Below are 12,363 nucleotides of genomic sequence, written 5' to 3'. Positions count from 1 at the left end.
GCAATCACATATGGGAGTATTTCATCACAATCAGAGAGCACAAATATTGAATCACAAAACCATAATTATGAAGTTTCAATCCAAGAGTCACATTAGTAGGACTTAAGGTTAACGCCAAGGAACTACTGCATTCTAAAGATTGATATGAGGACATTTGATGGTAACGATCCTATAACATGGATATTGCAAATGGAGTAAATATTGCATCCATGTTTTTAGAACAAGATTAACATGTCTGGTATCAATGGCTTTGTGAGAGTAAAAAGGAATTCTATTGTAACTTGGTCCATTTTTACAAAGTGATTATAACACATTATGCATATGTTACAATCAATACGTTATTTATTCAATTGTAAAATATTTGAAAGAAAAAGGTTTAATTATAGAGAACATTCAACAATTCCAAAAGTTGAGTCTCAGGGTAAAGAAAATTTCAAAGGATAATTTGTTAGACATGTTTATGAGAACTACATCCATCTTGAGGTGTGTTTCTTGAGCATGTTATTAGTATAGCAATGAAAGTTTAAAGGAAAAATATGGCTACTAGAAAATTGGTCACTAATAACTATAGAGAAAATCATGCTCCCTCTCCAAAACTGAAAGTATTGACAACTCCACAAATGGATGAAAGAAGAGAAAATGAAATATGTTTCAATTATAGCTAGTGTTTCCCCCATTGAAAGCATGGTTATGACTAGGTATCTTATATATATTAAGAATTATACAACATGGATGCCAAGAGGTTTCCTAAATTTTCTTTTATCTCTAGCCAAAACCCCCACTTTCGACTCAAGCAAGGGTGGCATAAGGATGCCAAATTTTGGCTAGAACATTGAGGAAAAAAGGAGGAGATCATCTTGTAGACTTCAAATAATATTAAACATATCATTTCTTCCAAATTTATGGAGAAATTGTAGGGAAATAAAGAGATGGAGGGAAAAAGGAAACTACGATATTAGAAGGAAGCTATCAACTCTAATCTAAAAAACCAAAATTATCTCTCTGACTTTATTAGTGTTAAAAAGAAAATGAACATTGCCACAATTAGAACGTATTCTCATGAGTTTCATAGTGAAATTGGGCATTGGTTAATTCCCAAAACGCCATGGGATGAAAGAGTTTGTCAATTGTGCAATCCTAGGAGGGTTGAAGATGAAAAACACTTTCTCTTATATTGTCCATCTTATACTCACATTTGATCTAATTTTCAAAATATCTATCACACTACCAACCTTCTTGACCTTTTAATTCAACAAAACTATGGTGATCTAGGAGCACTTCTCTCACTTCTTTTTTAGCATAGAAATAAAATGTTAAATAATTATAATTAATCTCTTACCTTCTTAAGGTTTGGTAGACCATATAGGACTTAGTGGACATTAATGATCATCATCATCAAAAACGGTAATGGGTGTAAATGCAGTGAGTAGAAATTAATATACATAGAGCTAGAAGAGGCTAATCCAATAATATCTTGTCATGCACTGACTGTCATCAGTACTCCAAAAACCATCAAGATAAAAGGATATATCAAAAGGAAAAGGTAACAATATCAATTGATTTAGTGAGTATCCATAACGTCATGAATTAAAAATTGGAAAAACAGTATAATTTCTTTGTTTATTTTTCACCAAAATTTCAAGTAATGATCGCAGATGGAGGTACCACAAAAGTTCAGGGAAGTGTCATAGTATTAAGCTAAATATGGGGGAGTATCTATTGGAAACTTTGATGATTGCAATCCAAATGGATGGTGTTGATGTTGTATAAGGTTTCCAATGGTTACAATCATAGGGAAAAATGGCCCTCAATTTTCAAGATATTTTTGTAAGATTTTCCTCAAAGGAAAGGAAATTTAGCTTAGAGGTATCCAATGGAAACCTTATAAAGTGATAAGAGAAAATAACATGACAAAATTTTTTAAAAAGGGACGCCATGGTGTAATTTTACAATTGTGTTCATTCGATGTTCAAACATCTATATCCTCTGCTCCAATGGATCTCAAAAAAATTATCAACAATAATTCCAAGGCATTTGGATATATTTCTAAGGGTCTTCCACTTAATCAATATCATGACTATGCTAGTCATTTGGAAGATGGAAGTGCACCACCTAACATTAGGCCTTATAGGTATCCACATGTATAAAAGACTGAGATTGGGTGTACAATTCAAGAAATCAAGGCTAACATCATTTAACTTAGCCAAAGTACTTTCTCTTCACCAGTGAGGATGTTTATAACAAAGGATAGTCCATGGCATATGTGTCTAGATTATAAAGATCTAAACAAAATGAAATCAAAGATATGTTTTTTACTCTTGTCATTGATAAATTATTAGATGAGTTTCATGGAACAATATTATTTACTAAGTTGGATCTCCATTCTAGATATCATGAAATTAGAATGAGGAAAGAAGGCATTCCCAAAACAACCTTTAGAACATGTGCAGTTCATTATGAGTTTTTGGTTATCTCACAAATTCACCTTTAAAATATCAAATCCTGATGAATTCAATTTTCAAACACTTCCTTAGAAAATTTTTGTTAGTATTTTTTGATGATAGACTAATCTACAAAAAATATTGGGAAGAGAATGTACAACATTGTTAACGAGGTCTTATCACTATTGGAAAAGCAACAACTATATGTCAACCCTTCCAAGTGTGCATTTTGGGTTCAAGAAGTGGAATATTGGGTATATATCGTACCCCATAAAGGTGTCAAACTGGATCTAACAAAATCAAAGCTATGAAGGAATGAATAATTCTCAAGACCTTGAAGAAACTTAGAGGATTCTTAAAATTTATAGGATATGCCCACAAGTTTGTTGAGAATTATGGTCGAATAGCAACACTTTTGAAAAGGTTATTGAAGAATGAACCATTTTCTTGGACTAAAGAAGCAACCAAAGCTTTTGAAAAACTTAGAAGAGGTTATGTGTACAACTCCCATCCTAGCAATACTTGGCTTCTCAAAAACCTTCATTATGGAGTGTAAATCCTTAGGCCATGTGAAGTTTTGATGCAAGAAGGAAGGACCCTTTCTTTTGAAAGTGTAAAACTTATGGGAAATGAATTAATCGGGCACATCTATGGAAAATAGATGTTGCCCATGCTACATGCATTCACTAAATGACATCCATACACAATAGAAAGACACTTGAAAGTAAACACATATCATGATACTTTAAAGTACTTCTTGGAACAAGGACTATATTCAGAAAATTTTAAAAAATGGGTTACAAATATGTTATAATATGACATTGAAATTATATACAAAAAGGGAAAACAAAATCTTGTCACAAATGCATTCTCAAGGAAAGAGCAAGACATAAAGAGTTTACTATGTGTTATATCCATTCCACAATTTCATTGGGTGGAAGAAGCACAGATCGAATGGAATCAAGATGAGAAGGTATGCAAGATCATTCAAAAACTATAGTAGAACCCTGAAGTAGTAAAATAATTATGCGGAAGAATGATTTGCTGTGGTATCAATATTGTAGTATATTTTTGTAAGAATTCTCAACTCAAACAAAATGTCCTTTTGGAATTACACACTTATCTTGTAGGAGGACATTTAGGGTCCTTTGAAGACATACCATGGGATCAAGAAATATTCTTTTTGGGAAGGTATTTGTGGTTGAACATGTGGTATGACAACAAAATAATGGAGATATAATCAAAACCCTTAGGTTCCTACATCCATTATCCATACCAAGCCAGTGTTGGAAATAATTTTTAATGTATTTTATTTTAGGTTTACTCAAATATGAAGGAAAGAGTGCCATTATGGAAGTGATATATTTAATGATAAAGTATGCCCATATTTTTTTCTCTCTTTATCGTCCTTTTAAATCAAGTACAATGGCATAAGCATTCATGGAAATATACCAAAATCTACATGAAATATTGAAGATTATTATAAGTGAAAAATATCCAATTTTCACTGGATATTTTTAGACTGAATTATTTCTTCTTTGGGTACTCAATTAGCCAAAAACTCATCTTACCATTCTCAATCTAATGAGCAAACTAATATTGTGAATAAATGTTTAGAAGGACGTGTACATTTCTTTTCATTTGATAAATCGACACAATGGATCAAGTGGTTTCGCTTGGTAGAATGGTGGTGCAACACATCCTTCCATATTAGTTGAGGAAGGAAGATCCACATATATTAATTCTTTTGTCGACATTTTGGAAACACCAATTGAGTCCATTTTCAAGGCTTGAGTAGGGATGAAGAGAAGGAAAAAAATAAATAGTTGAATACGAAAAAAAGAAAAAGTGCAATATCATAACCCTAGGTCTAATTAGAGACAATATGATCATAGTAATACGAATGTTAATAAAGCAGTAATGGTATAAAGGATAGGAGAGATACATTAATAAGGTGTATGCACAAATAGGGTAATGATATAGAATAATGTAAAACAAAGGATACAAAGATACAAATGAGGGGGGAGAAAAGAGAGTGGGTATATATGCATCCCTCTCTCCACTCTATTTTCTTCTCCCTCATTTATATCTTATATATCCTTTATTTTCCCTTATTCTATCATTATCCTATTCGTGCATACACCTTATTAATTTATCTTTCCTATATTTTATACCATTATTTCTTTATTAGTATCCTTATTATTATTATCTTGTCATTTCTAGTCGGCCCTAGTTATGATATTGTGCTTGTTCTTATTGTCAAGTTCAACTATTTATTCTTTTCCTACCCTTTGTTATTGCTTAAGTATTGACAATGGACCTAGTTGTTGGCTCCGAAATGTTGAAAAAAATACTAAGATGTGTGGATCTTCCTTCCTCAAATAATAACTCCAACCACAGAAGCTTAAACAATGTACATCCTTCCATACTTCATCAAGAATATCACCACTTATGGAACCTTATAGATATCATCCTCTATCCACCACATCACCCTTGAACAAGACTCTAAAGGTTCAAGTGGTAGAGGGCTACAAATGACACCAACTTGAGGTCCTAAAAATATTGAAGGACAACTTAGTTATAGCACAAAATAGGATAAAACAACAAGCATATTAGCATCAAAATGAAATGAAATTTGAACTAGGGGATTGGGTATTTGTGATACTTCAAGCATATGCATAGATGTACCTCAAGAAAAAAAAAATAAGGGCGATAAATTATCACCGAGGTATTATGGCCCCTTTAAAGTGTTGTAGAGGATTGGAAGTATGGCTTATAAATTGGAGTTTCCTTCGTCATCACATGTACATCCATTATTCAATGTTTCTTGCTTAAAGAAGGTAATTTGTGACAAGATCCTATTCAAAACTATTTTACTAGAGATTAATGAAGAAGGAAAAATCATATTGGAACCAAAATCAACATTGGAAACAAGATTCTATATGAATATGGATTCCAATAACCAAAGTCCAAGTTGTGGAGTCCAATAAATTTCTGTAAGTTTGTTCCTAATTACTAGGTTGTATTCCTTATGACTGGTTGGTTGCATTAATATGACTAAGCTGATTACAATGACCAGCAATGATATATATTCTGGCTTGGCCAATAGACAAAAGGAAGATACAGGTTTGGGAATATATAGTCATTAGCTGGATCTAGATGGGGTGTTATTTATTCATTCCTGCATGAGCTAAATCTAGTGTTTCTAAGGATGGACGAATATGGTTGAACTCGTGGAAAATCCTCCTTTACCTAAGTGGAGTAGGGACTTAATCATTGGAGTTCTTATAGGGACCTTCCAACTAACGCACATAAGTAGTTGAGAAATCAAGAAATTAGTAAGTACGTCATCAAATGGAATAACTTTCCAATAGAAGTGGCGACATGGGAAGATTATTTGTTCTTGCATAAACACCTACATGTAATCAAGTATTTATGAAAACACTTGTTTGAAGGGGAGGGCCATGCTAAGCCCTATATAAGCCCCATTTTAACCCTAAAACCCCTTATTAAGACCTAGATACTAAGTGATTATATTTTTGTTGTTAAATTATTATGTAGACTAGAACCTTTGATTATAGCATTTTATTATAACTACACCCTTTGTCTCTAACGTGCACACACACACACACACACACACACACACAATACACCTAGTATTAGGATCATCAAGTCTTGTCTTATACATTATATTCATTATAAAAGGAGGTTTATCCTTCAAATTGGACTATAATTATTGGTTTCTTATCATTTCTAAGGTACAAATTTTATAACGCAAATTATTATTTTTATGGAAGGGAAATTTTAGGAACCAAGTCTCCCTCTAGAAATAAAATATTAAAAATGGATAAGTTTTCACTACACATTATAAACTCATCGATATAACAACAATAATATAAACATATGTGAAAAAATAATGGAAATTTGTATTCCCATAAGAATAATTGTTACAAGAGAAAGTAAACAATACTCCTAGAACCATCTGGAACAATTTTGTCGAATGGATCTGCAACTTTTCAGTGCCCTGGTATTCTCACACCTTGATCTTGACACCCTACTAAGGTTTTATCCAATGCCTCACAAGCTACTCTTTGACTAAGAATAGCGATGGCACAGTACTCCAGAGGGGGAGTAGCCACCTCCTATTAGAATGTTGTTTCTAGAGGCAACACAACTCAAGGTAACACATTTGCAACACCTTGTCAATTAAAACCAACACACAAGAATCAATGTAAGGAACCAAATCAGGGAGGAAAAGAAAAATCCCCCATGGGATCTAACTAGAAAAATCACAATCAAGGTAGATGCCTACCCAAAGTAGTAAGAAACCCCAAGTTCAAAATATGATATGATATATTGGAGGATTGAATCCAATATATGAAGGACCACACATTGATCTACAATTTTATACGTATGTTGCCAAAAAAGTATGGCATTAATCAGTTGGATACAAAAAAAATGTAAACCCAAGGGAACAGTAGACCGAGAGTTGGGGAATCAAGGGTTCTTCACAGTAATATTTAGAAACCTGGAAGACAAATCTAGGGCTTTGCAAATGGTCCCTACTTTAACAATGTGGGATCCTTCACACGGTTTTGGAAGGAACAATGCAATCGAAAGAAGGAGGTGTCTCTTGCAGCCCCTATATGGGTTCATCTTTTTTCACTTCCCATGGAATTTTGGAACTACAAAGTATTAGAAGTAATTGGAAACACAATTGATACCTTCTTCAAAATATCATAGGCAACCAAAAGGTACATATACACTTCATATGCTCATATCAACATTTATATAAATATTTCAAAGCCCTTTTTTGTTACCATATATGTTTACTTTCATGAGGAACTGCATCAACAAATCCTAGACTATGACCATGTCCCATTTTTCTACCAAAAATTACATGAATATGGCTATTGGTTTTGTGATTTCCTTTTGATATAGAAGGAACCCCCTGCATATAAATCAAGAAAAAAAGACATGGAATGATTTGAGAAAGTGGCTCCATGCAAAAGATATCTAAGCCAAGAGGAAGCTCCTCACCCCAAGAACCCTCCTCAATCTAATGGTAGGTATGTAGCCCTAGGTAAGGACATATAAATACCAGATATCCCAATTCAAGAAACCCTCTTAGAGAACCCTAACACCGACCAAGGCTCCATGAAAGTAAAATCCCTAGAAGTCAGCCTAAAGGAGTCACATAGGAATAACCCAGAAGATGAGGAAGCATCTCCAATAGGAACTCAAGAAGACACAAAGGAGATGAACACTAATGAATCCACCCTAGAAAACATGATATAAGAGCTACAAGGTAAGCATTTATAATTAGTTCCCGAGCAAAAAGTATAGATGCTTCAGCAAGCTTATTTAAAAACCTTTAAGATTGTAAAGGAAAAAATTGCCAAAACATTAACTCACCAAACTATGGTATCAAACTCACAATTTGAAGGAGTTTAAAAACCTTCTTAGGGATATCAAGAAGAGAGGTAGAAAGTGAAAAAAGGATCTTATAAAAGAATCAAGAGATATGCTAGCCAACATAGGTAAATTATGCCTCATATTGGAGGTCTTTCCTCCATCCCCTATCCTTCTCAATGAAGCTAGTTACATGGAACATTAGAGGCCTCGATTACAGAGGTAAAAAAAAGGCTCCTACAAAACTAAATCAATAATGAAAACCAATAATAATGTTACAAGAGACAAGATTCTTTAGTGAGTGATTGAATGAAATTGCATGCAAGTGTTGGAAAGGAAATGCTTTGGTCTGTCTAGATGCATCTGGGTAGGTGGGAAGCCTTTATTTAATCCGGAACCTTACAAAGATCACATTATCGAACTTGGTAGAATCCCCTCACATTATCTCAGTGTAGTTTCAACTAACAGGCTCCAACATCACTTGTAGAATAACCACATTATATGGGCCAACCCTTCTCAACTAAAAGGTGAAATTTCTCCACAATCTTGAACACATCATTAGAGAAATTTTGAGGTCTAAAATGGGCCTCAAAACAAAAATGTACAACCGAAATAAAATTTATAAAACCAATAGGATTAATATGATGACTTCAACCATAGGGATGATTCACCATTTTTGGAGTAAAAAAGTAAAAAAAAAAAAAAAAACACTACTTTTTCAACTTATCTCCCTACGGTTTTAATCAAATTTCGAGCAGGAGCACTCATTGGACGAATAATTTTACTCCTCATCCATTTATCACCCATGTTGCATACTTTTAATTGACCTTACTACACCAAAAAAGAGAAATACATGAAAAACATGATTGCAATCTTGTTTTTTCATGTATTCCTCATTTTTCTGTAGCAGGGTCCATCAAAAGTATGCAACATGGGTATTCCTTGATGAGGAATTAAAGTATGCATCCAACGAGTGCTCCCAATCTAAATTTGAGTAAAACAATAGGGAGATAAGTTGAAAAAGCAGTTTTTCTCTTTTTTCCCCTCTAAAATTTGATGACGTGATCTAATCTTATTTTATTATTTCCACTATTATTTAATAATGTTCCTTAGGAGGCCCATTTTAGACCTCAAAATTTCTCTAATGCACTCTCTTGTTGTAGAATACCTCTCGATCATTAGCGACAACTTTAACTTTATTAAATATGTGGAAGAAAAAGAGGATTTCTGCAAAGACTATATGTTGGTGCCACTACAAGGAAAATACCATCTAGTGGAGGTTTTTGCGGAAGCCCCTATAAAAATAGCACAAAAATCCATTTGTAGCGGAGGTCACTAGAAAAGGTGGGCTGGTGGATGTTTTAACAGATGTTTTTTTGATGGCGCATCTATAATATACAAACCCACTGATGCTTTAATATCCATACAAGAACCGATGCAACATAGAACATGGTGCACTGTGGAAAAAATATTTTTATAACACAGTGCACTAAATAAAAAATGCACCGGTGCTTGAAAAATTGATAACACTAGAAAAAGGGTAACTTCTAAAAAATTTCAGTGCTATATATACCCCCTCAACGCCAATGCACTTCCTGTAGTAAAATGGCCCGATGCATACCAAGAAGAGCACCACTCAAGTTTTTAAATTTCAAAAAATTGTGATGCTATTTGTTGGAAAATACTAGGGGGGGTGAATCGGTATTTCTTAGCAATTAGCACTTTTAAATATTTTCAGAGCATTAGTTAATCTTCAATTATTATTAACGTTTATGTAGTAATAACAGGAAATAAAAGAACCCAGGAGGCACAAAAATTTTAGGTGGAAAACCCCCTTCGGGTCAAAAACCACCGAACGATTTTCTAATAATTCTTTAATCTTCAACTACAATTGAAAAGAATTAGCTCCAACTTCCTATAATATAGAAAAACATTCTTCTCTAGCTCCCACTGGATGGATGCTCCAATGCCCGAGATTCTTCAGTAGTCAACTGAACAGATGCCTCAACACCCAATGAGCTACAACTCACCCTAGCACCACCCTACCACTCTGAAGTTTTCACAAGCTTGAACCTGTTGGTGATTTCATGCACTAGCCTAGCACCACCATACCACCCTATAGAAGAATAAAAGAAGAATGGACTCCCATACTAGGGAAAATGGTCCACTTTACAATGGTATAGAATGATGTAGAAGAAGACGACACACTAGACCATAACCCCAACTATGACACAACCACCTAATGATGATCCTAGACCTCCCGACACTGCCTCTTCAAATCTTGGCAGATAGACACTTGTACAACTTTTACAAATATTATTTTACAATGACTCTATACAATGATACTTTTACAATGTATGTATGCAGTGCTTCCCACTTGAAGACTTCATGTGGTGAACTTATTGTTGTTGTTCTACACCTTGATTGCTGCTCTTGTCTTGCTACCCTTTCTCATTCTTTAGAACATTAGATTATGCACTGAGTCTTCTCTTAATGAATATAAAATACCTCCAAAAATTCTTCAAGGAAATACCCATGACATGATAATAGCATAACTTACCTCATCCTGTAGAGCATATGCCAGTGCTAAACAAAAACAACAAATTAGAATACAAAGAACTTAATGCAATTAAGAGATGAACATGCATATACAGAAGATACTTACATGTAGCTTACCTCTGTTGCACCTTGCTCTTTTCTGCCTTAGAAATTCTGGTCCTTTGCACCCTTTAACAACATTTGATCTAGTTTTTCTTGCCTTCTAGGAGCACGATATTAATCTGATGTATATCTGCGATTTCAGATCCCCAACATGTGATATTCGGTCTTGTAGAAGCCCTTTGAGTCTTCTTTCCAATGCCATAGGTCTGACCCGATTTGGACTCTTCCAGACAAAGTTATGCCCAATCTATCACAATGACCTAATTATGGACTAGTTTAGTAGAGTGAACTTGTACGACATGCCACGTGTCATTGTTTCCTCCTTCGGCTCTGAAATTCATACACAAAACACTACAGTCTATGCACTATCCACGACTTTTTACATAATTCCAATCCTCTTCTCAGAGAGAGAGTTATGACAATTTTCCCAAGGTCAATTCTTTGAGATTAAATTTGGCAGCCTACAAAAAACCATGACTTCCACAGATCATATCTCTGAAAATATAGCAAACCAAGACCTGCAATTCAGTCACGACGTTCATCAGGATTTCGAATCAACTAGGTTTTAATTTCAAAATCTAATTCTTCGCAGAAATGAAGTTATAGCAAACATTCCACGATCACTACATTTGAAGGATATATGAGATTTCTTTTTCTAGAGTTGAGAGGGGCTTCTATAGAGAATGTTGGAGGGATTTTAGGAGCTTAAAAAGTTATTAATTAATGACTATTAAATGACCAAAACCAATTATGAGTGCCATTCCACAACCCCATAGGGTTTTAGCCCACTAACTGGGGTTACTAACTTCAAACATGAATATCTCTCAAACCGTGAAGAATTACTTGGCATGCCATATATCAACAAAAACATATCGACGAGTAGAATATATCTAGAAGATCCTTCACTCAAAATAGAGTAATTTTTCAAGTCAAAATTTCCTTGCAAGATCAGGGTAGCCCCTATTGCTGCTTGGGTTGACATCAATGACAACCTCAGATCATCTTTAGATCAACAATCTCCACCTTTCGCATTGATGGCAACACAAGTACTCCCCTTGCGATCAGGGCACCTCTTCCTACTGCCTTCTCCCCCCCTTTGACATCAATGGAAAAGGGTAACTCACCTGACACACAACCATCCTGTGGACATGTACACACTTCCACTCTCCCTTTATTTTCTGAATAAGGAAAATCTAATGAGAAATTGGGAAAATCCCAAGCTTTTGGCGAAGATGTTCAAATGCTTCACAAGGTAGAGGTTTAGTGAATATATCAACGATTTTTTCTTTTGTACCAACATATTCAAGTTTGATATTCTTTTCAGCGACTTGTTCTCTAACAAAATGATATTTTATCAGAATGCGTTTTGTTTTTTAATGCATGACAGGATTCTTGGAGATTTGATGGCACTGGCGTTATCACAGAAGATGGGAATAGGCTCACTGAATTGTACTTGAAGATCTTGCAAAGTTTTTTTCATCCAAAGGACTTGAGTAAAACATGTTGTCGCTGCAATGTATTCTACTTCCATTGTAGATAACGAGATTGAGGTTTGCTTTTTGCTCAACCATGATACAAGACAACCACCTAGATAGAATGTTGCTTCATTAGTACTCTTACGATCATCAATGCTTCCTGCCCAATTTGCATCTGTAAAGGCTTAAATAATGAAATTGTTGCCCTTAAGATACCACAAGCCATATTCTATTGTTCCCTTTAGATATCGAAGAATTCTTTTGACGACAATAATATGTGATTCTTTTGGTGCTGCTTGGAATCTTGCTACTTGTCCAACTGCTTGCATAACATCTGGTCGGGAGGCTATTACATATAGAAGACTACCAATCAT

This window comes from Pinus tabuliformis, chromosome Q (genome assembly GCF_031772625.1).
Source record: "Pinus tabuliformis cultivar Carrire ecotype Pingquan chromosome Q, CPIR1, whole genome shotgun sequence".
NCBI lineage: Eukaryota > Viridiplantae > Streptophyta > Pinopsida > Pinales > Pinaceae > Pinus > Pinus tabuliformis.
The sequence above is the reverse complement of the archived record's forward strand: the minus strand, read 5'-3'. Positions refer to the sequence as shown.